Source organism: Ambystoma mexicanum, chromosome 5p, assembly GCF_040938575.1.
Source record: "Ambystoma mexicanum isolate Mex_15411 chromosome 5p, UKY_AmexF1_1, whole genome shotgun sequence".
In the NCBI taxonomy this organism is placed as follows: domain Eukaryota; kingdom Metazoa; phylum Chordata; class Amphibia; order Caudata; family Ambystomatidae; genus Ambystoma; species Ambystoma mexicanum.
Window position 1 is genome coordinate 740,198,231 of NC_090930.1, and position 27,581 is coordinate 740,225,811.

Consider the following 27,581-nt stretch of genomic DNA (forward strand, 5'->3'; position numbering starts at 1 on the left):
TCTGCACGACATTACATTTAAATGCACTTTGGTGCCTGATACCAATACAGTGATGCAACTACATATTGTTAATGTACAATCCCTAAGGTCAATCAGAGTGGGCACCCAGATATCTCTCAGAAACATTTTCCACAGATGAATAATGTCCAACCTTAACTCTATGAAAAGAAAAATGTACACACTATGTGCAGTAGATTCTCTGCTCACTGGAACATGCAGAAACAACATTGATGTGAAAAGATTGGAAAAAGCCCTATTTTATTAACATTAAAAAATGTTATACAATTATTTTGGTGAATCATATTCACTTTCACAATCATTCCTATGTTTCAAGCAATTTGATGGTCTTATTAAATGTGTAAAAAATGTAATTCTTTGAGTTGACAAACTGTATGGAGAGCAAACTTTTTATAACTTACAAGAGTTATGAGTTCTAGAAAGTAGTGCATTTACTGATCAAGTGCCATTGTTTAAATGTACTTACTTTATTTGGATCACACCTTTCTCGAAAGAAGAAATAAACTCTAAATTATCAGGAAACAATTCAACTGATTTTAGGGGCCTCCTGGGCTTTCAATGCAAATCGCTGAGATCAAAAGCCAGTTTAATAGCCATTATACCTTGGAGCTTTGGAGATATGAGAGTGGGCAGTTTCTTTGTGGCAAAAGAGAGTCATCCCCAGAAACTATTAATATTCTTTGGTCAAAGAAGACTGCCATCAAAGTGGGCTGTAAAGCAAAGCTATTGCTGTTATATCTATCTGCAAATGAAAGGCAACTCTAAAAGAGAAGCAGCCCCAAGGTCCCACCGAGACTTGAACTCGGATCGCTGGATTCAGAGTCCAGAGTGCTAACCATTACACCATGGAACCCACATATTCAGTAGCATGATGCACTTCATTCTGGAAAAACAGAGCACATCAGAGAAAATATGTAATATTCCTATATCATTAGACTCCAGAGGAAGAATGTGATCCAAATGAGACATGAAGCCAATACTTTGCGATTGCACAGCATCCAACAGCAACAGTGCTGCTTCGATATAATATCAGTAAACGGTTACTATAGGTCAGTAAAAATCTTGACTGTGCCCTATATTCTCATTGCCCTTATGAAGCTCTGCTCAACAAGGGTTCCATGGTGTAATGGTTAGCACTTTGGACTTTGAATCGGTGGAACCTCTCTCTTGCTCTAACACACTTTGTCTCCTTGTTGTCTTAAATTATAGGCCAAATATAGTAATATTCATAAGGTTAGTGGTGTAGGGTATTCATTTTCGCTCTCACTCTCTGGCATAACTTTTCATAAAAATCCACTTTTGTGCCTAGCACCTTAACCTTTATGCATTTTTTTTAAATGTATGAACAGTGAGGTCATTCTGAGTCGATGGGCAGATCTGCATCGGAAACATACATAAAAGATTTGAAATTTTCAAACTTAACTCAATGTTAAGAAACATGCTCAATCTGTGACCCAATGGATTCTCTTTTTACTTGAAGATGCAGCAACAACATTAATAATACCATTTTGGGAAAAGCAGCTCTATTGTATCGCCATTCTCTTTCAAAATTGTTAAAGGGTTAATCCTATGAAAAGCGACCACATTCAGAATCAATGATATTAATCAAGCGTCTTAACAGCCTTTACATGTTTGTAAAATGAAGGTATCAGTTTGAGATGAAAAATAGAACGAAGAACACACTTTTCTTAATTCACAAAAGGCCTGAGGTGTATAAATACTGTTTGTACCGACCAAGGGCCCATTCGTGAATGTACTTACTTTAGTTGGATCATACCTTTCTTCAAAGAAGACATCCACAATAAACGATAAGGGAAAGGTTCGACTGATGGTAAACTCTTACAGAGATTTGAATGCAAATTATTGGATTCAACCTCCAGGGTGCTACCATTACACCATGGGTCTTTCACACCACAGAAAGTGGTGGGTTTCATTGTGGCTAAAGAGCGTCATCCATGGAAAATCTTTCTTTTTTCAAATGCACCCAGGGAATAATGCTATGAAAGTGGGCGACACAGCAGCGTCATTGCTATTAAAACAAGACACTGAGAGGAAAACAAACACAGTAATTCCCAAGGTCCCACCAAGATTTGAACTCGGATCGCTGGACTCAGAGTCCAGAGTGCTAACCATTACACCATGGAACCTACATACTTAGTGACATGATGAACGTCATTGCAGCAAAAAAAGAGCCTTTTAGAGAAGGTATGCAATATTCTTTTATCTTATGCCTCCAGAGGAAGAATCCTATCCAAATGAGCTGTAAAGCAAAGAGTTTGCTATTGCGCAACAACCAACTAAACAGTTCCACATTTGCATAATATCCGTGGGCTAGGAATATGAGTTTGTTAAAATGATGCATGAGATCTCGATTCTCATTTCTGTTACAACTCTGTCAGGTTGCACCAGCAAGGGGCCCATGGTGTAATGGTTAGCAAAGAACATTACTGAAGGGCCCCTCGGCCAGCCAGAAAGCCAAAATGGAGAGAACGGGCATGAACTGGTTGTGAATGAGCTTCAAAATGCGTTCACAGGTAATTGAACTGGTGATCTCCTCAGTTTATACACCTGGAACTCCTGTCAATAGCAACAGTCGGCAGCTGGGTTGCCAGACATTTCGTCGAAAAAAATTTGTCGACAGGACAATTGGTCGAAACCATTTGGTCGAAAACCAAATGGTCGAATTGCTTTGTTTTTTATTTTCACATTTTTTTGGGGGGGGGGGTTTGGGGGGGTCCCCCCAACCCCCTTTTTTTCTAAAAACCCCTTTTTTTCCCTAAACTACAACCTAAAAAATATATATATAAATAAATAAAAAAAACGACCATTTGGCTTTCGACCAAATTACGTCGACCAAATGTCTTTCGACGAAATGTCCGGACAGCGGCAGCTGGTCTGTGTCAGTAATGGCAATTTGATTTTGCCATTTTCACAACTCCCTAATAAATGAACAAAATGTTCCATTTGTATGCACAGTTACATGCTATGGTATGTATACCATGCTTAATAACCACCATAGGAGGCTCAGAGCACCATCCGCATTCTTACGTACAAAACATGTAAGGAAATAATCAGATCTTTTGCTCTGCAGGAGTCAGGCTTCTTTAAAGCCTGACAAAGTGGCAGAGTGCCATTGTAAACTGAGGCATGATGAAACCATGCCCAAGAACCCAGGCAGGTTAAACCCTTCCACTCATGCCCCTAGGCCCCGAACGGCCACGAACAGCCAGGTTCTATAGACAGGGCAGCTGGCATGGATTATGGACACTTTTAACATAGGGTGCTTTTTCAACCTTATCTCCTCTGGGAGCAAAGCGCTGGACATGGTTTCCTGTACGTTTTTGAGGTTCGCAGGGATCTATGTGTGGATGTTTCTTGGTGTGAAAAGCATGACACCTTTTGGGGTGACACCAGGCTCTTCTGGGAGTTAATTTGCATAATCTCTACTTTCTATTTTATGTGACATGGGCTGCAGTTACATTGTTCTGTTAATAGAGGGCAACACACAGGTCATAGTTCCAAACAGGGGTGCACAGTCTGCTTGCTAGCTTACATTTACAGTTCTATTTGGGATTCACCGCCTTTTCATAAACTGAGTACTCTTCCGGAGTATTTCTAACTTATGTAGGTGTTTTGGGGGTGTTACGTGCCTTTGTATGACTGCTGCAAACCACTTGATATTAGACATTGATTGGAAACGACATAAAAAATCCTGACACATATTGTAAGCGGACATAAAATGACCTATATTAGCTAATATAAGTAAACAGACATCACTCCCCCCTCCCCACAAAAAGGGATGTATGCGTACACAAAAAATAAAAATGAAAAACAAGCAACTACTGCAGTTAAAATCTAAAAATGTAAATTCAGTTACATGATCATGACTCGGAAGGGGAAGTTAAGAAGTAAAAAAACACACGGTAGGAGAGAGGTTAGCTTTACATGCCATGAGGGAGGAAGAGGTCTTCCAAGCACTGTTGTGTATGTTGGTCAATCCCTCTGAAACGCAAAAGGGATGTGCACATAGAAATCAAAGCAGAGTCATCCAGAGAGACTATTTAATTCTTTTTTTTTCAAATTCTCAAAAGGAAGCTGCTATCAAATTGAACTATTCATCACAGCCACTGCTAGGAAATCTATGTGCATAAAATGACAATACACCCAAAGGAAAACAAAATATAGCTATAACATGTCAGATTACTAAATTCAGAGTCCAGCCTACTAACCATTAGACCATGGAACCTAAATACTTCCGCAAATGCTGAACTTCATTATGCCAAAACAGAGGCAGTCAGAAACAATATTTAATATTGCTTAATCATATGCCTCAAGAGGAAGAATTTGATCTACATGCTCTATAAAGCACAGAGATTGCTATAGCACAACGTCAATCGACAACATCGCTGTGTTTGTATGATATCAGTCAATTGGGACTATGAATCTGTAAAAATTGTAAATGTGCTCTATATTGCCATTTCTGATTCAACGCTCTCAGGTGCATCTTGCAAGGGTTCCATGGTGTAATGGTTAGCACTTTGGACTTTGAATCCAACGATCCGAGTTCAAGTCTCGGTGGGACCGTTATCTTGCTCTTACACTCCATTTTCTAATTTCTCAAATTACAATTCAACAGAGTTAATATTCAGAAGTTCAGTCGACTCTCTCTGCACGACATTACATTTAAATGCACTTTGGTGCCTGATACCAATACAGTGATGCAACTACATATCGTTAATGTACAATCCCTAAGGTCAATCAGAGTGGGCACCCAGATATCTCTCAGAAACATTTTCCACAGATGAATAATGTCCAACCTTAACTCTATGAAAAGAAAAATGTACACACTATGTGCAGTAGATTCTCTGCTCACTGGAACATGCAGAAACAACATTGATGTGAAAAGATTGGAAAAAGCCCTATTTTATTAACATTAAAAAATGTTATACAATTATTTTGGTGAATCATATTCACTTTCACAATCATTCCTATGTTTCAAGCAATTTGATGGTCTTATTAAATGTGTAAAAAATGTAATTCTTTGAGTTGACAAACTGTATGGAGAGCAAACTTTTTATAACTTACAAGAGTTATGAGTTCTAGAAAGTAGTGCATTTACTGATCAAGTGCCCTTGTTTAAATGTACTTACTTTATTTGGATCACACCTTTCTCGAAAGAAGAAATAAACTCTAAATTATCAGGAAACAATTCAACTGATTTTAGGGTCCTCCTGGGCTTTCAATGCAAATCGCTGAGATCAAAAGCCAGTTTAATAGCCATTATACCTTGGAGCTTTGGAGATATGAGAGTGGGCAGTTTCTTTGTGGCAAAAGAGAGTCATCCCCAGAAACTATTAATATTCTTTGGTCAAAGAAGACTGCCATCAAAGTGGGCTGTAAAGCAAAGCTATTGCTGTTATATCTATCTGCAAATGAAAGGCAACTCTAAAAGAGAAGCAGCCCCAAGGTCCCACCGAGACTTGAACTCAGATCGCTGGATTCAGAGTCCAGAGTGCTAACCATTACACCATGGAACCCACATATTCAGTAGCATGATGCACTTCATTCTGGAAAAACAGAGCACATCAGAGAAAATATGTAATATTCCTATATCATTAGACTCCAGAGGAAGAATTTGATCCAAATGAGACATGAAGCCAATACTTTGCGATTGCACAGCATCCAACAGCAACAGTGCTGCTTCGATATAATATCAGTAAACGGTTACTATAGGTCAGTAAAAATCTTGACTGTGCCCTATATTCTCATTGCCCTTATGAAGCGCTGCTCAACAAGGGTTCCATGGTGTAATGGTTAGCACTTTGGACTTTGAATCCAACGATCCGAGTTCAAGTCTCGGTGGAACCTCTCTCTTGCTCTAACACACTTTGTCTCCTTGTTGTCTTAAATTATAGGCCAAAGATAGTAATATTCATAAGGTTAGTGGTGTAGGGTATTCATTTTCGCTCTCACTCTCTGGCATAACTTTTCATAAAAATCCACTTTTGTGCCTAGCACCTTAACCTTTATGCATTTTTTTTAAATGTATGAACAGTGAGGTCATTCTGAGTCGATGGGCAGATCTGCATCGGAAACATACATAAAAGATTTGAAATTTTCAAACTTAACTCAATGTTAAGAAACATGCTCAATCTGTGACCCAATGGATTCTCTTTTTACTTGAAGATGCAGCAACAACATTAATAATACCATTTTGGGAAAAGCAGCTCTATTGTATCGCCATTCTCTTTCAAAATTGTTAAAGGGTTAATCCTATGAAAAGCGACCACATTCAGAATCAATGATATTAATCAAGCGTCTTAACAGCCTTTACATGTTTGTAAAATGAAGGTATCAGTTTGAGATGAAAAATAGAACGAAGAACACACTTTTCTTAATTCACAAAAGGCCTGAGGTGTATAAATACTGTTTGTACCGACCAAGGGCCCATTCGTGAATGTACTTACTTTAGTTGGATCATACCTTTCTTCAAAGAAGACATCCACAATAAACGATAAGGGAAAGGTTCGACTGATGGTAAACTCTTACAGAGATTTGAATGCAAATTATTGGATTCAACCTCCAGGGTGCTACCATTACACCATGGGTCTTTCACACCACAGAAAGTGGTGGGTTTCATTGTGGCTAAAGAGCGTCATCCATGGAAAATCTTTCTTTTTTCAAATGCACCCAGGGAATAATGCTATGAAAGTGGGCGACACAGCAGCGTCATTGCTATTAAAACAAGACACTGAGAGAAAAACAAACACAGTAATTCCCAAGGTCCCACCGAGATTTGAACTCGGATCGCTGGATTCAGAGTCCAGAGTGCTAACCATTACACCATGGAACCTACATACTTAGTGACATGATGAACGTCATTGCAGCAAAAAAAGAGCCTTTTAGAGAATGTATGCAATATTCTTTTATCTTATGCCTCCAGAGGAAGAATCCTATCCAAATGAGCTGTAAAGCAAAGAGTTTGCTATTGCGCAACAACCAACTAAACAGTTCCACATTTGCATAATATCCGTGGGCTAGGAATATGAGTTTGTTAAAATGATGCATGAGATCTCGATTCTCATTTCTGTTACAACTCTGTCAGGTTGCACCAGCAAGGGGCCCATGGTGTAATGGTTAGCAAAGAACATTACTGAAGGGCCCCTCGGCCAGCCAGAAAGCCAAAATGGAGAGAACGGGCATGAACTGGTTGTGAATGAGCTTCAAAATGCGTTCACGGGTAATTGAACTGGTGATCTCCTCAGTTTATACACCTGGAACTCCTGTCAATAGCAACAGTCGGCAGCTGGGTTGCCAGACATTTTGTCAAAAAAAATTTGTCGACAGGACAATTGGTCGAAACCATTTGGTCGAAAACCAAATGGTCGAATTGCTTTGTTTTTTATTTTCACATTTTTTTTTGGGGGGGGGGGGGTTTGGGGGGGTCCCCCCAACCCCCTTTTTTTCTAAAAACCCCTTTTTTTCCCTAAACTACAACCTAAAATATATATATATAAATAAATAAAAAAAACGACCATTTGGCTTTCGACCAAATTACGTCGACCAAATGTCTTTCGACGAAATGTCTTTCGACGAAATGTCCGGACAGCAGCAGCTGGTCTGTGTCAGTAATGGCAATTTGATTTTGCCATTTTCACAACTCCCTAATAAATGAACAAAATGTTCCATTTGTAGGCACAGTTACATGCTATGGTATGTATACCATGCTTAATTACCACCATAGGAAGCTCAGCGCACCATCCGCATTCTTACGTACAAAACATGTAAGGAAATAATCAGATCTTTTGCTCTGCAGGAGTCAGGCTTCTTTAAAGCCTGACAAAGTGGCAGAGTGCCATTGTAAACTGAGGCATGATGAAACCATGCCCAAGAACCCAGGCAGGTTAAACCCTTCCACTCATGCCCCTAGGCCCCGAATGGCCACGAACGGCCAGGTTCTATAGACAGGGCAGCTGGCATGGATTATGGACACTTTTAACATAGGGTGGTTTTTCAACCTTATCTCCTCTGGGAGCAAAGCGCTGGACAGGGTTTCCTGTACGTTTTTGAGGTTTGCAGGGATCTATGTGTGGATGTTTCTTGGTGTGAAAAAAGCATGACACCTTTTGGGGTGACACCAGGCTCTTCTGGGAGTTAATTTGCATAATCTCTACTTTCTATTTTATGTGACATGGGCTGCAGTTACATTGTTCTGTTAATAGAGGGCAACACACAGGTCATAGTTCCAAACAGGGGTGCACAGTCTGCTTGCTAGCTTACATTTACAGTTCTATTTGGGATTCACCGCCTTTTCATAAACTGAGTACTCTTCCGGAGTATTTCTAACTTATGTAGGTGTTTTGGGGGTGTTACGTGCCTTTGTATGACTGCTGCAAACCACTTGATATTAGACATTGATTGGAAACGACATCAAAAATCCTGATACATATTGTAAGCGGACATAAAATGACCTATATTAGCTAATATAAGTAAACAGACATCACTCCCCCCTCCCCACAAAAAGGGATGTATGCGTACACAAAAAATAAAAATGAAAAACAAGCAACTACTGCAGTTAAAATCTAAAAATGTAAATTCAGTTACATGATCATGACTCGGAAGGGGAAGTTAAAAAGTAAAAAAACACACGGTAGGAGAGAGGTTAGCTTTACATGCCATGAGGGAGGAAGAGGTCTTCCAAGCACTGTTGTGTATGTTGGTCAATCCCTCTGAAACGCAAAAGGGATGTGCACATAGAAATCAAAGCAGAGTCATCCAGAGAGACTATTTAATTCTTTTTTTTTCAAATTCTCAAAAGGAAGCTGCTATCAAATTGAACTATTCATCACAGCCACTGCTAGGAAATCTATGTGCATAAAATGACAATACACCCAAAGGAAAACAAAATATAGCTATAACATGTCAGATTACTAAATTCAGAGTCCAGCCTACTAACCATTAGACCATGGAACCTAAATACTTCCGCAAATGCTGAACTTCATTATGCCAAAACAGAGGCAGTCAGAAACAATATTTAATATTGCTTAATCATATGCCTCAAGAGGAAGAATTTGATCTACATGCTCTACAAAGCACAGAGATTGCTATAGCACAACGTCAATCGACAACATCGCTGTGTTTGTATGATATCAGTCAATTGGGACTATGAATCTGTAAAAATTGTAAATGTGCTCTATATTGCCATTTCTGATTCAACGCTCTCAGGTGCATCTTGCAAGGGTTCCATGGTGTAATGGTTAGCACTTCGGACTTTGAATCCAACGATCCGAGTTCAAGTCTCGGTGGGACCGTTATCTTGCTCTTACACTCCATTTTCTAATTTCTCAAATTACAATTCAACAGAGTTAATATTCAGAAGTTCAGTCGACTCTCTCTGCACGACATTACATTTAAATGCACTTTGGTGCCTGATACCAATACAGTGATGCAACTACATATTGTTAATGTACAATCCCTAAGGTCAATCAGAGTGGGCACCCAGATATCTCTCAGAAACATTTTCCACAGATGAATAATGTCCAACCTTAACTCTATGAAAAGAAAAATGTACACACTATGTGCAGTAGATTCTCTGCTCACTGGAACATGCAGAAACAACATTGATGTGAAAAGATTGGAAAAAGCCCTATTTTATTAACATTAAAAAATGTTATACAATTATTTTGGTGAATCATATTCACTTTCACAATCATTCCTATGTTTCAAGCAATTTGATGGTCTTATTAAATGTGTAAAAAATGTAATTCTTTGAGTTGACAAACTGTATGGAGAGCAAACTTTTTATAACTTACAAGAGTTATGAGTTCTAGAAAGTAGTGCATTTACTGATCAAGTGCCCTTGTTTAAATGTACTTACTTTATTTGGATCACACCTTTCTCGAAAGAAGAAATAAACTCTAAATTATCAGGAAACAATTCAACTGATTTTAGGGGCCTCCTGGGCTTTCAATGCAAATCGCTGAGATCAAAAGCCAGTTTAATAGCCATTATACCTTGGAGCTTTGGAGATATGAGAGTGGGCAGTTTCTTTGTGGCAAAAGAGAGTCATCCCCAGAAACTATTAATATTCTTTGGTCAAAGAAGACTGCCATCAAAGTGGGCTGTAAAGCAAAGCTATTGCTGTTATATCTATCTGCAAATGAAAGGCAACTCTAAAAGAGAAGCAGCCCCAAGGTCCCACCGAGACTTGAACTCGGATCGCTGGATTCAGAGTCCAGAGTGCTAACCATTACACCATGGAACCCACATATTCAGTAGCATGATGCACTTCATTCTGGAAAAACAGAGCACATCAGAGAAAATATGTAATATTCCTATATCATTAGACTCCAGAGGAAGAATGTGATCCAAATGAGACATGAAGCCAATACTTTGCGATTGCACAGCATCCAACAGCAACAGTGCTGCTTCGATATAATATCAGTAAACGGTTACTATAGGTCAGTAAAAATCTTGACTGTGCCCTATATTCTCATTGCCCTTATGAAGCTCTGCTCAACAAGGGTTCCATGGTGTAATGGTTAGCACTTTGGACTTTGAATCGGTGGAACCTCTCTCTTGCTCTAACACACTTTGTCTCCTTGTTGTCTTAAATTATAGGCCAAATATAGTAATATTCATAAGGTTAGTGGTGTAGGGTATTCATTTTCGCTCTCACTCTCTGGCATAACTTTTCATAAAAATCCACTTTTGTGCCTAGCACCTTAACCTTTATGCATTTTTTTTAAATGTATGAACAGTGAGGTCATTCTGAGTCGATGGGCAGATCTGCATCGGAAACATACATAAAAGATTTGAAATTTTCAAACTTAACTCAATGTTAAGAAACATGCTCAATCTGTGACCCAATGGATTCTCTTTTTACTTGAAGATGCAGCAACAACATTAATAATACCATTTTGGGAAAAGCAGCTCTATTGTATCGCCATTCTCTTTCAAAATTGTTAAAGGGTTAATCCTATGAAAAGCGACCACATTCAGAATCAATGATATTAATCAAGCGTCTTAACAGCCTTTACATGTTTGTAAAATGAAGGTATCAGTTTGAGATGAAAAATAGAACGAAGAACACACTTTTCTTAATTCACAAAAGGCCTGAGGTGTATAAATACTGTTTGTACCGACCAAGGGCCCATTCGTGAATGTACTTACTTTAGTTGGATCATACCTTTCTTCAAAGAAGACATCCACAATAAACGATAAGGGAAAGGTTCGACTGATGGTAAACTCTTACAGAGATTTGAATGCAAATTATTGGATTCAACCTCCAGGGTGCTACCATTACACCATGGGTCTTTCACACCACAGAAAGTGGTGGGTTTCATTGTGGCTAAAGAGCGTCATCCATGGAAAATCTTTCTTTTTTCAAATGCACCCAGGGAATAATGCTATGAAAGTGGGCGACACAGCAGCGTCATTGCTATTAAAACAAGACACTGAGAGGAAAACAAACACAGTAATTCCCAAGGTCCCACCAAGATTTGAACTCGGATCGCTGGACTCAGAGTCCAGAGTGCTAACCATTACACCATGGAACCTACATACTTAGTGACATGATGAACGTCATTGCAGCAAAAAAAGAGCCTTTTAGAGAAGGTATGCAATATTCTTTTATCTTATGCCTCCAGAGGAAGAATCCTATCCAAATGAGCTGTAAAGCAAAGAGTTTGCTATTGCGCAACAACCAACTAAACAGTTCCACATTTGCATAATATCCGTGGGCTAGGAATATGAGTTTGTTAAAATGATGCATGAGATCTCGATTCTCATTTCTGTTACAACTCTGTCAGGTTGCACCAGCAAGGGGCCCATGGTGTAATGGTTAGCAAAGAACATTACTGAAGGGCCCCTCGGCCAGCCAGAAAGCCAAAATGGAGAGAACGGGCATGAACTGGTTGTGAATGAGCTTCAAAATGCGTTCACAGGTAATTGAACTGGTGATCTCCTCAGTTTCTACACCTGGAACTCCTGTCAATAGCAACAGTCGGCAGCTGGGTTGCCAGACATTTCGTCGAAAAAAATTTGTCGACAGGACAATTGGTCGAAACCATTTGGTCGAAAACCAAATGGTCGAATTGCTTTGTTTTTTATTTTCACATTTTTTTGGGGGGGGGGTTTGGGGGGGTCCCCCCAACCCCCTTTTTTTCTAAAAACCCCTTTTTTTCCCTAAACTACAACCTAAAAAATATATATATAAATAAATAAAAAAAACGACCATTTGGCTTTCGACCAAATTACGTCGACCAAATGTCTTTCGACGAAATGTCCGGACAGCGGCAGCTGGTCTGTGTCAGTAATGGCAATTTGATTTTGCCATTTTCACAACTCCCTAATAAATGAACAAAATGTTCCATTTGTATGCACAGTTACATGCTATGGTATGTATACCATGCTTAATAACCACCATAGGAGGCTCAGAGCACCATCCGCATTCTTACGTACAAAACATGTAAGGAAATAATCAGATCTTTTGCTCTGCAGGAGTCAGGCTTCTTTAAAGCCTGACAAAGTGGCAGAGTGCCATTGTAAACTGAGGCATGATGAAACCATGCCCAAGAACCCAGGCAGGTTAAACCCTTCCACTCATGCCCCTAGGCCCCGAACGGCCACGAACAGCCAGGTTCTATAGACAGGGCAGCTGGCATGGATTATGGACACTTTTAACATAGGGTGCTTTTTCAACCTTATCTCCTCTGGGAGCAAAGCGCTGGACAGGGTTTCCTGTACGTTTTTGAGGTTCGCAGGGATCTATGTGTGGATGTTTCTTGGTGTGAAAAGCATGACACCTTTTGGGGTGACACCAGGCTCTTCTGGGAGTTAATTTGCATAATCTCTACTTTCTATTTTATGTGACATGGGCTGCAGTTACATTGTTCTGTTAATAGAGGGCAACACACAGGTCATAGTTCCAAACAGGGGTGCACAGTCTGCTTGCTAGCTTACATTTACAGTTCTATTTGGGATTCACCGCCTTTTCATAAACTGAGTACTCTTCCGGAGTATTTCTAACTTATGTAGGTGTTTTGGGGGTGTTACGTGCCTTTGTATGACTGCTGCAAACCACTTGATATTAGACATTGATTGGAAACGACATAAAAAATCCTGACACATATTGTAAGCGGACATAAAATGACCTATATTAGCTAATATAAGTAAACAGACATCACTCCCCCCTCCCCACAAAAAGGGATGTATGCGTACACAAAAAATAAAAATGAAAAACAAGCAACTACTGCAGTTAAAATCTAAAAATGTAAATTCAGTTACATGATCATGACTCGGAAGGGGAAGTTAAGAAGTAAAAAAACACACGGTAGGAGAGAGGTTAGCTTTACATGCCATGAGGGAGGAAGAGGTCTTCCAAGCACTGTTGTGTATGTTGGTCAATCCCTCTGAAACGCAAAAGGGATGTGCACATAGAAATCAAAGCAGAGTCATCCAGAGAGACTATTTAATTCTTTTTTTTTCAAATTCTCAAAAGGAAGCTGCTATCAAATTGAACTATTCATCACAGCCACTGCTAGGAAATCTATGTGCATAAAATGACAATACACCCAAAGGAAAACAACATATAGCTATAACATGTCAGATTACTAAATTCAGAGTCCAGCCTACTAACCATTAGACCATGGAACCTAAATACTTCCGCAAATGCTGAACTTCATTATGCCAAAACAGAGGCAGTCAGAAACAATATTTAATATTGCTTAATCATATGCCTCAAGAGGAAGAATTTGATCTACATGCTCTATAAAGCACAGAGATTGCTATAGCACAACGTCAATCGACAACATCGCTGTGTTTGTATGATATCAGTCAATTGGGACTATGAATCTGTAAAAATTGTAAATGTGCTCTATATTGCCATTTCTGATTCAACGCTCTCAGGTGCATCTTGCAAGGGTTCCATGGTGTAATGGTTAGCACTTTGGACTTTGAATCCAACGATCCGAGTTCAAGTCTCGGTGGGACCGTTATCTTGCTCTTACACTCCATTTTCTAATTTCTCAAATTACAATTCAACAGAGTTAATATTCAGAAGTTCAGTCGACTCTCTCTGCACGACATTACATTTAAATGCACTTTGGTGCCTGATACCAATACAGTGATGCAACTACATATCGTTAATGTACAATCCCTAAGGTCAATCAGAGTGGGCACCCAGATATCTCTCAGAAACATTTTCCACAGATGAATAATGTCCAACCTTAACTCTATGAAAAGAAAAATGTACACACTATGTGCAGTAGATTCTCTGCTCACTGGAACATGCAGAAACAACATTGATGTGAAAAGATTGGAAAAAGCCCTATTTTATTAACATTAAAAAATGTTATACAATTATTTTGGTGAATCATATTCACTTTCACAATCATTCCTATGTTTCAAGCAATTTGATGGTCTTATTAAATGTGTAAAAAATGTAATTCTTTGAGTTGACAAACTGTATGGAGAGCAAACTTTTTATAACTTACAAGAGTTATGAGTTCTAGAAAGTAGTGCATTTACTGATCAAGTGCCCTTGTTTAAATGTACTTACTTTATTTGGATCACACCTTTCTCGAAAGAAGAAATAAACTCTAAATTATCAGGAAACAATTCAACTGATTTTAGGGTCCTCCTGGGCTTTCAATGCAAATCGCTGAGATCAAAAGCCAGTTTAATAGCCATTATACCTTGGAGCTTTGGAGATATGAGAGTGGGCAGTTTCTTTGTGGCAAAAGAGAGTCATCCCCAGAAACTATTAATATTCTTTGGTCAAAGAAGACTGCCATCAAAGTGGGCTGTAAAGCAAAGCTATTGCTGTTATATCTATCTGCAAATGAAAGGCAACTCTAAAAGAGAACCAGCCCCAAGGTCCCACCGAGACTTGAACTCAGATCGCTGGATTCAGAGTCCAGAGTGCTAACCATTACACCATGGAACCCACATATTCAGTAGCATGATGCACTTCATTCTGGAAAAACAGAGCACATCAGAGAAAATATGTAATATTCCTATATCATTAGACTCCAGAGGAAGAATTTGATCCAAATGAGACATGAAGCCAATACTTTGCGATTGCACAGCATCCAACAGCAACAGTGCTGCTTCGATATAATATCAGTAAACGGTTACTATAGGTCAGTAAAAATCTTGACTGTGCCCTATATTCTCATTGCCCTTATGAAGCTCTGCTCAACAAGGGTTCCATGGTGTAATGGTTAGCACTTTGGACTTTGAATCCAACGATCCGAGTTCAAGTCTCGGTGGAACCTCTCTCTTGCTCTAACACACTTTGTCTCCTTGTTGTCTTAAATTATAGGCCAAAGATAGTAATATTCATAAGGTTAGTGGTGTAGGGTATTCATTTTCGCTCTCACTCTCTGGCATAACTTTTCATAAAAATCCACTTTTGTGCCTAGCACCTTAACCTTTATGCATTTTTTTTAAATGTATGAACAGTGAGGTCATTCTGAGTCGATGGGCAGATCTGCATCGGAAACATACATAAAAGATTTGAAATTTTCAAACTTAACTCAATGTTAAGAAACATGCTCAATCTGTGACCCAATGGATTCTCTTTTTACTTGAAGATGCAGCAACAACATTAATAATACCATTTTGGGAAAAGCAGCTCTATTGTATCGCCATTCTCTTTCAAAATTGTTAAAGGGTTAATCCTATGAAAAGCGACCACATTCAGAATCAATGATATTAATCAAGCGTCTTAACAGCCTTTACATGTTTGTAAAATGAAGGTATCAGTTTGAGATGAAAAATAGAACGAAGAACACACTTTTCTTAATTCACAAAAGGCCTGAGGTGTATAAATACTGTTTGTACCGACCAAGGGCCCATTCGTGAATGTACTTACTTTAGTTGGATCATACCTTTCTTCAAAGAAGACATCCACAATAAACGATAAGGGAAAGGTTCGACTGATGGTAAACTCTTACAGAGATTTGAATGCAAATTATTGGATTCAACCTCCAGGGTGCTACCATTACACCATGGGTCTTTCACACCACAGAAAGTGGTGGGTTTCATTGTGGCTAAAGAGCGTCATCCATGGAAAATCTTTCTTTTTTCAAATGCACCCAGGGAATAATGCTATGAAAGTGGGCGACACAGCAGCGTCATTGCTATTAAAACAAGACACTGAGAGAAAAACAAACACAGTAATTCCCAAGGTCCCACCGAGATTTGAACTCGGATCGCTGGATTCAGAGTCCAGAGTGCTAACCATTACACCATGGAACCTACATACTTAGTGACATGATGAACGTCATTGCAGCAAAAAAAGAGCCTTTTAGAGAATGTATGCAATATTCTTTTATCTTATGCCTCCAGAGGAAGAATCCTATCCAAATGAGCTGTAAAGCAAAGAGTTTGCTATTGCGCAACAACCAACTAAACAGTTCCACATTTGCATAATATCCGTGGGCTAGGAATATGAGTTTGTTAAAATGATGCATGAGATCTCGATTCTCATTTCTGTTACAACTCTGTCAGGTTGCACCAGCAAGGGGCCCATGGTGTAATGGTTAGCAAAGAACATTACTGAAGGGCCCCTCGGCCAGCCAGAAAGCCAAAATGGAGAGAACGGGCATGAACTGGTTGTGAATGAGCTTCAAAATGCGTTCACGGGTAATTGAACTGGTGATCTCCTCAGTTTATACACCTGGAACTCCTGTCAATAGCAACAGTCGGCAGCTGGGTTGCCAGACATTTTGTCAAAAAAAATTTGTCGACAGGACAATTGGTCGAAACCATTTGGTCGAAAACCAAATGGTCGAATTGCTTTGTTTTTTATTTTCACATTTTTTTTTGGGGGGGGGGGGGGTTTGGGGGGGTCCCCCCAACCCCCTTTTTTTCTAAAAACCCCTTTTTTTCCCTAAACTACAACCTAAAATATATATATATAAATAAATAAAAAAAACGACCATTTGGCTTTCGACCAAATTACGTCGACCAAATGTCTTTCGACGAAATGTCTTTCGACGAAATGTCCGGACAGCAGCAGCTGGTCTGTGTCAGTAATGGCAATTTGATTTTGCCATTTTCACAACTCCCTAATAAATGAACAAAATGTTCCATTTGTAGGCACAGTTACATGCTATGGTATGTATACCATGCTTAATTACCACCATAGGAAGCTCAGCGCACCATCCGCATTCTTACGTACAAAACATGTAAGGAAATAATCAGATCTTTTGCTCTGCAGGAGTCAGGCTTCTTTAAAGCCTGACAAAGTGGCAGAGTGCCATTGTAAACTGAGGCATGATGAAACCATGCCCAAGAACCCAGGCAGGTTAAACCCTTCCACTCATACCCCTAGGCCCCGAATGGCCACGAACGGCCAGGTTCTATAGACAGGGCAGCTGGCATGGATTATGGACACTTTTAACATAGGGTGGTTTTTCAACCTTATCTCCTCTGGGAGCAAAGCGCTGGACAGGGTTTCCTGTACGTTTTTGAGGTTTGCAGGGATCTATGTGTGGATGTTTCTTGGTGTGAAAAGCATGACACCTTTTGGGGTGACACCAGGCTCTTCTGGGAGTTAATTTGCATAATCTCTACTTTCTATTTTATGTGACATGGGCTGCAGTTACATTGTTCTGTTAATAGAGGGCAACACACAGGTCATAGTTCCAAACAGGGGTGCACAGTCTGCTTGCTAGCTTACATTTACAGTTCTATTTGGGATTCACCGCCTTTTCATAAACTGAGTACTCTTCCGGAGTATTTCTAACTTATGTAGGTGTTTTGGGGGTGTTACGTGCCTTTGTATGACTGCTGCAAACCACTTGATATTAGACATTGATTGGAAACGACATCAAAAATCCTGATACATATTGTAAGCGGACATAAAATGACCTATATTAGCTAATATAAGTAAACAGACATCACTCCCCCCTCCCCACAAAAAGGGATGTATGCGTACACAAAAAATAAAAATGAAAAACAAGCAACTACTGCAGTTAAAATCTAAAAATGTAAATTCAGTTACATGATCATGACTCGGAAGGGGAAGTTAAAAAGTAAAAAAACAAACGGTAGGAGAGAGGTTAGCTTTACATGCCATGAGGGAGGAAGAGGTCTTCCAAGCACTGTTGTGTATGTTGGTCAATCCCTCTGAAACGCAAAAGGGATGTGCACATAGAAATCAAAGCAGAGTCATCCAGAGAGACTATTTAATTCTTTTTTTTTCAAATTCTCAAAAGGAAGCTGCTATCAAATTGAACTATTCATCACAGCCACTGCTAGGAAATCTATGTGCATAAAATGACAATACACCCAAAGGAAAACAAAATATAGCTATAACATGTCAGATTACTAAATTCAGAGTCCAGCCTACTAACCATTAGACCATGGAACCTAAATACTTCCGCAAATGCTGAACTTCATTATGCCAAAACAGAGGCAGTCAGAAACAATATTTAATATTGCTTAATCATATGCCTCAAGAGGAAGAATTTGATCTACATGCTCTATAAAGCACAGAGATTGCTATAGCACAACGTCAATCGACAACATCGCTGTGTTTGTATGATATCAGTCAATTGGGACTATGAATCTGTAAAAATTGTAAATGTGCTCTATATTGCCATTTCTGATTCAGCGCTCTCAGGTGCATCTTGCAAGGGTTCCATGGTGTAATGGTTAGCACTTTGGACTTTGAATCCAACTATCCGAGTTCAAGTCTCGGTGGGACCGTTATCTTGCTCTTACACTCCATTTTCTAATTTCTCAAATTACAATTCAACAGAGTTAATATTCAGAAGTTCAGTCGACTCTCTCTGCACGACATTACATTTAAATGCACTTTGGTGCCTGATACCAATACAGTGATGCAACTACATATCGTTAATGTACAATCCCTAAGGTCAATCAGAGTGGGCACCCAGATATCTCTCAGAAACATTTTCCACAGATGAATAATGTCCAACCTTAACTCTATGAACAGAAAAATGTACACACTATGTGCAGTAGATTCTCTGCTCACTGGAACATGCAGAAACAACATTGATGTGAAAAGATTGGAAAAAGCCCTATTTTATTAACATTAAAAAATGTTATACAATTATTTTGGTGAATCATATTCACTTTCACAATCATTCCTATGTTTCAAGCAATTTGATGGTCTTATTAAATGTGTAAAAAATGTAATTCTTTGAGTTGACAAACTGTATGGAGAGCAAACTTTTTATAACTTACAAGAGTTATGAGTTCTAGAAAGTAGTGCATTTACTGATCAAGTGCCCTTGTTTAAATGTACTTACTTTATTTGGATCACACCTTTCTCGAAAGAAGAAATAAACTCTAAATTATCAGGAAACAATTCAACTGATTTTAGGGGCCTCCTGGGCTTTCAATGCAAATCGCTGAGATCAAAAGCCAGTTTAATAGCCATTATACCTTGGAGCTTTGGAGATATGAGAGTGGGCAGTTTCTTTGTGGCAAAAGAGAGTCATCCCCAGAAACTATTAATATTCTTTGGTCAAAGAAGACTGCCATCAAAGTGGGCTGTAAAGCAAAGCTATTGCTGTTATATCTATCTGCAAATGAAAGGCAACTCTAAAAGAGAAGCAGCCCCAAGGTCCCACCGAGACTTGAACTCGGATCGCTGGATTCAGAGTCCAGAGTGCTAACCATTACACCATGGAACCCACATATTCAGCAGCATGATGCACTTCATTCTGGAAAAACAGAGCACATCAGAGAAAATATGTAATATTCCTATATCATTAGACTCCAGGGGAAGAATTTGATCCAAATGAGACATGAAGCCAATACTTTGCGATTGCACAGCATCCAACAGCAACAGTGCTGCTTCAATATAATATCAGTAAACGGTTACTATAGGTCAGTAAAAATCTTGACTGTGCCCTATATTCTCATTGCCCTTATGAAGCTCTGCTCAACAAGGGTTCCATGGTGTAATGGTTAGCACTTTGGACTTTGAATCCAGCGATCCGAGTTCAAGTCTCGGTGGAACCTCTCTCTTGCTCTAACACACTTTGTCTCCTTGTTGTCTTAAATTATAGGCCAAAGATAGTAATATTCATAAGGTTAGTGGTGTAGGGTATTCATTTTGGCTCTCACTCTCTGGCATAACTTTTCATAAAAATCCACTTTTGTGCCTAGCACCTTAACCTTTATGCATTTTTTTTAAATGTATGAACAGTGAGGTCATTCTGAGTCGATGGGCAGATCTGCATCGGAAACATACATAAAAGATTTGAAATTTTCAAACTTAACTCAATGTTAAGAAACATGCTCAATCTGTGACCCAATGGATTCTCTTTTTACTTGAAGATGCAGCAACAACATTAATAATACCATTTTGGGAAAAGCAGCTCTATTGTATCGCCATTCTCTTTCAAAATTGTTAAAGGGTTAATCCTATGAAAAGCGACCACATTCAGAATCAATGATATTAATCAAGCGTCTTAACAGCCTTTACATGTTTGTAAAATGAAGGTATCAGTTTGAGATGAAAAATAGAACGAAGAACACACTTTTCTTAATTCACAAAAGGCCTGAGGTGTATAAATACTGTTTGTACCGACCAAGGGCCCATTCGTGAATGTACTTACTTTAGTTGGATCATACCTTTCTTCAAAGAAGACATCCACAATAAACGATAAGGGAAAGGTTCGACTGATGGTAAACTCTTACAGAGATTTGAATGCAAATTATTGGATTCAACCTCCAGGGTGCTACCATTACACCATGGGTCTTTCACACCACAGAAAGTGGTGGGTTTCATTGTGGCTAAAGAGCGTCATCCATGGAAAATCTTTCTTTTTTCAAATGCACCCAGGGAATAATGCTATGAAAGTGGGCGACACAGCAGCGTCATTTCTATTAAAACAAGACACTGAGAGGAAAACAAACACAGTAATTCCCAAGGTCCCACCGAGATTTGAACTCAGATCGCTGGATTCAGAATCCAGAGTGCTAACCATTACACCATGGAACCTACATACTTAGTGACATGATGAACGTCATTGCAGCAAAAAAAGAGCCTTTTAGAGAATGTATGCAATATTCTTTTATCTTATGCCTCCAGAGGAAGAATCCTATCCAAATGAGCTGTAAAGCAAAGAGTTTGCTATTGCGCAACAACCAACTAAACAGTTCCACATTTGCATAATATCCGTGGGCTAGGAATATGAGTTTGTTAAAATGATGCATGAGATCTCGATTCTCATTTCTGTTACAACTCTGTCAGGTTGCACCAGCAAGGGGCCCATGGTGTAATGGTTAGCAAAGAACATTACTGAAGGGCCCCTCGGCCAGCCAGAAAGCCAAAATGGAGAGAACGGGCATGAACTGGTTGTGAATGAGCTTCAAAATGCGTTCACAGGTAATTGAACTGGTGATCTCCTCAGTTTATACACCTGGAACTCCTGTCAATAGCAACAGTCGGCAGCTGGGTTGCCAGACATTTCGTCGAAAAAAATTTGTCGACAGGACAATTGGTCGAAACCATTTGGTCGAAAACCAAATGGTCGAATTGCTTTGTTTTTTATTTTCACATTTTTTTTTGGGGGGGGGGTCCCCCCAACCCCCTTTTTTTCTAAAAACCCCTTTTTTTCCCTAAACTACAACCTAAAAAATATATATATAAATAAATTAAAAAAACGACCATTTGGCTTTCGACCAAATTACGTCGACCAAATGTCTTTCGACGAAATGTCTTTCGACGAAATGTCCGGACAGCGGCAGCTGGTCTGTGTCAGTAATGGCAATTTGATTTTGCCATTTTCACAACTCCCTAATAAATGAACAAAATGTTCCATTTGTAGGCACAGTTACATGCTATGGTATGTATACCATGCTTAATAACCACCATAGGAGGCTCAGAGCACCATCCGCATTCTTACGTACAAAACATGTAAGGAAATAATCAGATCTTTTGCTCTGCAGGAGTCAGGCTTCTTTAAAGCCTGACAAAGTGGCAGAGTGCCATTGTAAACTGAGGCATGATGAAACCATGCCCAAGAACCCAGGCAGGTTAAACCCTTCCACTCATGCCCCTAGGCCCCGAACGGTCCCAAACGGCCAGGTTCTATAGACAGGGCAGCTGGCATGGATTATGGACACTTTTAACATAGGGTGGTTTTTCAACCTTATCTCCTCTGGGAGCAAAGCGCTGGACAGGGTTTCCTGTACGTTTTTGAGGTTCGCAGGGATCTATGTGTGGATGTTTCTTGGTGTGAAAAGCATGACACCTTTTGGGGTGACACCAGGCTCTTCTGGGAGTTAATTTGCATAATCTCTACTTTCTATTTTATGTGACATGGGCTGCAGTTACATTGTTCTGTTAATAGAGGGCAACACACAGGTCATAGTTCCAAACAGGGGTGCACAGTCTGCTTGCTAGCTTACATTTACAGTTCTATTTGGGATTCACTGCCTTTTCATAAACTGAGTACTCTTCCGGAGTATTTCTAACTTATGTAGGTGTTTTGAGGGTGTTACGTGCCTTTGTATGACTGCTGCAAACCACTTGATATTAGACATTGATTGGAAACGACATAAAAAATCCTGACACATATTGTAAGCGGACATAAAATGACCTATATTAGCTAATATAAGTAAACAGACATCACTCCCCCCTCCCCACAAAAAGGGATGTATGCGTACACAAAAAATAAAAATGAAAAACAAGCAACTACTGCAGTTAAAATCTAAAAATGTAAATTCAGTTACATGATCATGACTCGGAAGGGGAAGTTAAAAAGTAAAAAAACACACGGTAGGAGAGAGGTTAGCTTTACATGCCATGAGGGAGGAAGAGGTCTTCCAAGCACTGTTGTGTATGTTGGTCAATCCCTCTGAAACGCAAAAGGGATGTGCACATAGAAATCAAAGCAGAGTCATCCAGAGAGACTATTTAATTCTTTTTTTTTCAAATTCTCAAAAGGAAGCTGCTATCAAATTGAACTATTCATCACAGCCACTGCTAGGAAATCTATGTGCATAAAATGACAATACACCCAAAGGAAAACAAAATATAGCTATAACATGTCAGATTACTAAATTCAGAGTCCAGCCTACTAACCATTAGACCATGGAACCTAAATACTTCCGCAAATGCTGAACTTCATTATGCCAAAACAGAGGCAGTCAGAAACAATATTTAATATTGCTTAATCATATGCCTCAAGAGGAAGAATTTGATCTACATGCTCTATAAAGCACAGAGATTGCTATAGCACAACGTCAATCGACAACATCGCTGTGTTTGTATGATATCAGTCAATTGGGACTATGAATCTGTAAAAATTGTAAATGTGCTCTATATTGCCATTTCTGATTCAACGCTCTCAGGTGCATCTTGCAAGGGTTCCATGGTGTAATGGTTAGCACTTTGGACTTTGAATCCAACGATCCGAGTTCAAGTCTCGGTGGGACCGTTATCTTGCTCTTACACTCCATTTTCTAATTTCTCAAATTACAATTCAACAGAGTTAATATTCAGAAGTTCAGTCGACTCTCTCTGCACGACATTACATTTAAATGCACTTTGGTGCCTGATACCAATACAGTGATGCAACTACAAATCGTTAATGTACAATCCCTAAGGTCAATCAGAGTGGGCACCCAGATATCTCTCAGAAACATTTTCCACAGATGAATAATGTCCAACCTTAACTCTATGAAAAGAAAAATGTACACACTATGTGCAGTAGATTCTCTGCTCACTGGAACATGCAGAAACAACATTGATGTGAAAAGATTGGAAAAAGCCCTATTTTATTAACATTAAAAAATGTTATACAATTATTTTGGTGAATCATATTCACTTTCACAATCATTCCTATGTTTCAAGCAATTTGATGGTCTTATTAAATGTGTCAAAAATGTAATTCTTTGAGTTGACAAACTGTATGGAGAGCAAACTTTTTATAACTTACAAGAGTTATGAGTTCTAGAAAGTAGTGCATTTACTGATCAAGTGCCCTTGTTTAAATGTACTTACTTTATTTGGATCACACCTTTCTCGAAAGAAGAAATAAACTCTAAATTATCAGGAAACAATTCAACTGATTTTAGGGGCCTCCTGGGCTTTCAATGCAAATCGCTGAGATCAAAAGCCAGTTTAATAGCCATTATACCTTGGAGCTTTGGAGATATGAGAGTGGGCAGTTTCTTTGTGGCAAAAGAGAGTCATCCCCAGAAACTATTAATATTCTTTGGTCAAAGAAGACTGCCATCAAAGTGGGCTGTAAAGCAAAGCTATTGCTGTTATATCTATCTGCAAATGAAAGGCAACTCTAAAAGAGAAGCAGCCCCAAGGTCCCACCGAGACTTGAACTCGGATCGCTGGATTCAGAGTCCAGAGTGCTAACCATTACACCATGGAACCCACATATTCAGTAGCATGATGCACTTCATTCTGGAAAAACAGAGCACATCAGAGAAAATATGTAATATTCCTATATCATTAGACTCCAGAGGAAGAATTTGATCCAAATGAGACATGAAGCCAATACTTTGCGATTGCACAGCATCCAACAGCAACAGTGCTGCTTCGATATAATATCAGTAAACGGTTACTATAGGTCAGTAAAAATCTTGACTGTGCCCTATATTCTCATTGCCCTTATGAAGCTCTGCTCAAGAAGGGTTCCATGGTGTAATGGTTGGCACTTGGGACTTTGAATCCAGCGATCCGAGTTCAAGTCTCGGTGGAACCTCTCTCTTGCTCTAACACACTTTGTCTCCTTGTTGTCTTAAATTATAGGTCAAAGATAGTAATATTCATAAGGTTAGTGGTGTAGGGTATTCATTTTCGCTCTCACTCTCTGGCATAACTTTTCATAAAAATCCACTTTTGTGCCTAGCACCTTAACCTTTATGCATTTTTTTTAAATGTATGAACAGTGAGGTCATTCTGAGTCGATGGGCAGATCTGCATCGGAAACATACATAAAAGATTTGAAATTTTCAAACTTAACTCAATGTTAAGAAACATGCTCAATCTGTGACCCAATGGATTCTCTTTTTACTTGAAGATGCAGCAACAACATTAATAATACCATTTTGGGAAAAGCAGCTCTATTGTATCGCCATTCTCTTTCAAAATTGTTAAAGGGTTAATCCTATGAAAAGCGACCACATTCAGAATCAATGATATTAATCAAGCGTCTTAACAGCCTTTACATGTTTGTAAAATGAAGGTATCAGTTTGAGATGAAAAATAGAACGAAGAACACACTTTTCTTAATTCACAAAAGGCCTGAGGTGTATAAATACTGTTTGTACCGACCAAGGGCCCATTCGTGAATGTACTTACTTTAGTTGGATCATACCTTTCTTCAAAGAAGACATCCACAATAAACGATAAGGGAAAGGTTCGACTGATGGTAAACTCTTACAGAGATTTGAATGCAAATTATTGGATTCAACCTCCAGGGTGCTACCATTACACCATGGGTCTTTCACACCACAGAAAGTGGTGGGTTTCATTGTGGCTAAAGAGCGTCATCCATGGAAAATCTTTCTTTTTTCAAATGCACCCAGGGAATAATGCTATGAAAGTGGGCGACACAGCAGCGTCATTGCTATTAAAACAAGACACTGAGAGGAAAACAAACACAGTAATTCCCAAGGTCCGACCGAGATTTGAACTCGGATCGCTGGATTCAGAGTCCAGAGTGCTAACCATTACACCATGGAACCTACATACTTAGTGACATGATGAACGTCATTGCAGCAAAAAAAGAGCCTTTTAGAGAATGTATGCAATATTCTTTTATCTTATGCCTCCAGAGGAAGAATCCTATCCAAATGAGCTGTAAAGCAAAGAGTTTGCTATTGCGCAACAACCAACTAAACAGTTCCACATTTGCATAATATCCGTGGGCTAGGAATATGAGTTTGTTAAAATGATGCATGAGATCTCGATTCTCATTTCTGTTACAACTCTGTCAGGTTGCACCAGCAAGGGGCCCATGGTGTAATGGTTAGCAAAGAACATTACTGAAGGGCCCCTCGGCCAGCCAGAAAGCCAAAATGGAGAGAACGGGCATGAACTGGTTGTGAATGAGCTTCAAAATGCGTTCACAGGTAATTGAACTGGTGATCTCCTCAGTTTATACACCTGGAACTCCTGTCAATAGCAACAGTCGGCAGCTGGGTTGCCAGACATTTCGTCGAAAAAAATTTGTCGACAGGACAATTGGTCGAAACCATTTGGTCGAAAACCAAATGGTCGAATTGCTTTGTTTTTTATTTTCACATTTTTTTTGGGGGGGGGGGTTTGGGGGGGTCCCCCCAACCCCCTTTTTTTCTAAAAACCCCTTTTTTTCCCTAAACTACAACCTAAAAAATATATATATAAATAAATAAAAAAAACGACCATTTGGCTTTCGACCAAATTACGTCGACCAAATGTCTTTCGACGAAATGTCTTTCAACGAAATGTCCGGATAGCGGCAGCTGGTCTGTGTCAGTAATGGCAATTTGATTTTGCCATTTTCACAACTCCCTAATAAATGAACAAAATGTTCCATTTGTAGGCACAGTTACATGCTATGGTATGTATACCATGCTTAATAACCACCATAGGAGGCTCAGAGCACCATCCGCATTCTTACGTACAAAACATGTAAGGAAATAATCAGATCTTTTGCTCTGCAGGAGTCAGGCTTCTTTAAAGCCTGACAAAGTGGCAGAGTGCCATTGTAAACTGAGGCATGATGAAACCATGCCCAAGAACCCAGGCAGGTTAAACCCTTCCACTCATGCCCCTAGGCCCCGAACGGCCAGGTTCTATAGACAGGGCAGCTGGCATGGATTATGGACACTTTTAACATAGGGTGGTTTTTCAACCTTATCTCCTCTGGGAGCAAAGCGCTGGACAGGGTTTCCTGTACGTTTTTGAGGTTCGCAGGGATCTATGTGTGGATGTTTCTTGGTGTGAAAAGCATGACACCTTTTGGGGTGACACCAGGCTCTTCTGGGAGTTAATTTGCATAATCTCTACTTTCTATTTTATGTGACATGGGCTGCAGTTACATTGTTCTGTTAATAGAGGGCAACACACAGGTCATAGTTCCAAACAGGGGTGCACAGTCTGCTTGCTAGCTTACATTTACAGTTCTATTTGGGATTCACCGCCTTTTCATAAACTGAGTACTCTTCCGGAGTATTTCTAACTTATGTAGGTGTTTTGGGGGTGTTACGTGCCTTTGTATGACTGCTGCAAACCACTTGATATTAGACATTGATTGGAAACGACATAAAAAATCCTGACACATATTGTAAGCGGACATAAAATGACCTATATTAGCTAATATAAGTAAACAGACATCACTCCCCCCTCCCCACAAAAAGGGATGTATGCGTACACAAAAAATAAAAATGAAAAACAAGCAACTACTGCAGTTAAAATCTAAAAATGTAAATTCAGTTACATGATCATGACTCGGAAGGGGAAGTTAAAAAGTAAAAAAACACACGGTAGGAGAGAGGTTAGCTTTACATGCCATGAGGGAGGAAGAGGTCTTCCAAGCACTGTTGTGTATGTTGGTCAATCCCTC

General features: G+C 39.3%; 20 non-coding genes across 20 annotated transcripts; 8 read left to right on the plus strand and 12 right to left on the minus strand.

Moving 5' to 3' along the window:
- Positions 1–799: 799 nt before the first annotated feature.
- TRNAQ-CUG (transfer RNA glutamine (anticodon CUG)) lies at positions 800–871 on the minus strand. The gene has a single exon. It is a non-coding gene; the product is annotated as a tRNA-Gln (tRNA).
- Positions 872–2,093: 1,222 nt separating this feature from the next.
- TRNAQ-CUG (transfer RNA glutamine (anticodon CUG)) lies at positions 2,094–2,165 on the minus strand. Its single transcript has one exon. It is a non-coding gene; the product is annotated as a tRNA-Gln (tRNA).
- A 2,365-nt stretch (positions 2,166–4,530) lies between these two features.
- Positions 4,531–4,602, plus strand: TRNAQ-UUG (transfer RNA glutamine (anticodon UUG)). The gene has a single exon. It is a non-coding gene; the product is annotated as a tRNA-Gln (tRNA).
- An 881-nt stretch (positions 4,603–5,483) lies between these two features.
- Positions 5,484–5,555, minus strand: TRNAQ-CUG (transfer RNA glutamine (anticodon CUG)). The gene has a single exon. It is a non-coding gene; the product is annotated as a tRNA-Gln (tRNA).
- Positions 5,556–5,814: 259 nt separating this feature from the next.
- On the plus strand, positions 5,815–5,886 carry TRNAQ-UUG (transfer RNA glutamine (anticodon UUG)). The gene has a single exon. It is a non-coding gene; the product is annotated as a tRNA-Gln (tRNA).
- Positions 5,887–6,799: 913 nt separating this feature from the next.
- TRNAQ-CUG (transfer RNA glutamine (anticodon CUG)) lies at positions 6,800–6,871 on the minus strand. Its single transcript has one exon. It is a non-coding gene; the product is annotated as a tRNA-Gln (tRNA).
- Positions 6,872–9,257: 2,386 nt separating this feature from the next.
- TRNAQ-UUG (transfer RNA glutamine (anticodon UUG)) lies at positions 9,258–9,329 on the plus strand. Its single transcript has one exon. It is a non-coding gene; the product is annotated as a tRNA-Gln (tRNA).
- An 881-nt stretch (positions 9,330–10,210) lies between these two features.
- TRNAQ-CUG (transfer RNA glutamine (anticodon CUG)) lies at positions 10,211–10,282 on the minus strand. The gene has a single exon. It is a non-coding gene; the product is annotated as a tRNA-Gln (tRNA).
- Positions 10,283–11,504: 1,222 nt separating this feature from the next.
- TRNAQ-CUG (transfer RNA glutamine (anticodon CUG)) lies at positions 11,505–11,576 on the minus strand. The gene has a single exon. It is a non-coding gene; the product is annotated as a tRNA-Gln (tRNA).
- A 2,364-nt stretch (positions 11,577–13,940) lies between these two features.
- On the plus strand, positions 13,941–14,012 carry TRNAQ-UUG (transfer RNA glutamine (anticodon UUG)). Its single transcript has one exon. It is a non-coding gene; the product is annotated as a tRNA-Gln (tRNA).
- An 881-nt stretch (positions 14,013–14,893) lies between these two features.
- TRNAQ-CUG (transfer RNA glutamine (anticodon CUG)) lies at positions 14,894–14,965 on the minus strand. The gene has a single exon. It is a non-coding gene; the product is annotated as a tRNA-Gln (tRNA).
- Positions 14,966–15,224: 259 nt separating this feature from the next.
- On the plus strand, positions 15,225–15,296 carry TRNAQ-UUG (transfer RNA glutamine (anticodon UUG)). The gene has a single exon. It is a non-coding gene; the product is annotated as a tRNA-Gln (tRNA).
- Positions 15,297–16,209: 913 nt separating this feature from the next.
- Positions 16,210–16,281, minus strand: TRNAQ-CUG (transfer RNA glutamine (anticodon CUG)). The gene has a single exon. It is a non-coding gene; the product is annotated as a tRNA-Gln (tRNA).
- Positions 16,282–18,666: 2,385 nt separating this feature from the next.
- On the plus strand, positions 18,667–18,738 carry TRNAQ-UUG (transfer RNA glutamine (anticodon UUG)). The gene has a single exon. It is a non-coding gene; the product is annotated as a tRNA-Gln (tRNA).
- An 881-nt stretch (positions 18,739–19,619) lies between these two features.
- Positions 19,620–19,691, minus strand: TRNAQ-CUG (transfer RNA glutamine (anticodon CUG)). Its single transcript has one exon. It is a non-coding gene; the product is annotated as a tRNA-Gln (tRNA).
- Positions 19,692–19,950: 259 nt separating this feature from the next.
- On the plus strand, positions 19,951–20,022 carry TRNAQ-UUG (transfer RNA glutamine (anticodon UUG)). Its single transcript has one exon. It is a non-coding gene; the product is annotated as a tRNA-Gln (tRNA).
- A 913-nt stretch (positions 20,023–20,935) lies between these two features.
- TRNAQ-CUG (transfer RNA glutamine (anticodon CUG)) lies at positions 20,936–21,007 on the minus strand. Its single transcript has one exon. It is a non-coding gene; the product is annotated as a tRNA-Gln (tRNA).
- A 2,371-nt stretch (positions 21,008–23,378) lies between these two features.
- On the plus strand, positions 23,379–23,450 carry TRNAQ-UUG (transfer RNA glutamine (anticodon UUG)). The gene has a single exon. It is a non-coding gene; the product is annotated as a tRNA-Gln (tRNA).
- An 881-nt stretch (positions 23,451–24,331) lies between these two features.
- On the minus strand, positions 24,332–24,403 carry TRNAQ-CUG (transfer RNA glutamine (anticodon CUG)). The gene has a single exon. It is a non-coding gene; the product is annotated as a tRNA-Gln (tRNA).
- A 1,244-nt stretch (positions 24,404–25,647) lies between these two features.
- On the minus strand, positions 25,648–25,719 carry TRNAQ-CUG (transfer RNA glutamine (anticodon CUG)). Its single transcript has one exon. It is a non-coding gene; the product is annotated as a tRNA-Gln (tRNA).
- Positions 25,720–27,581: the final 1,862 nt, after the last annotated feature.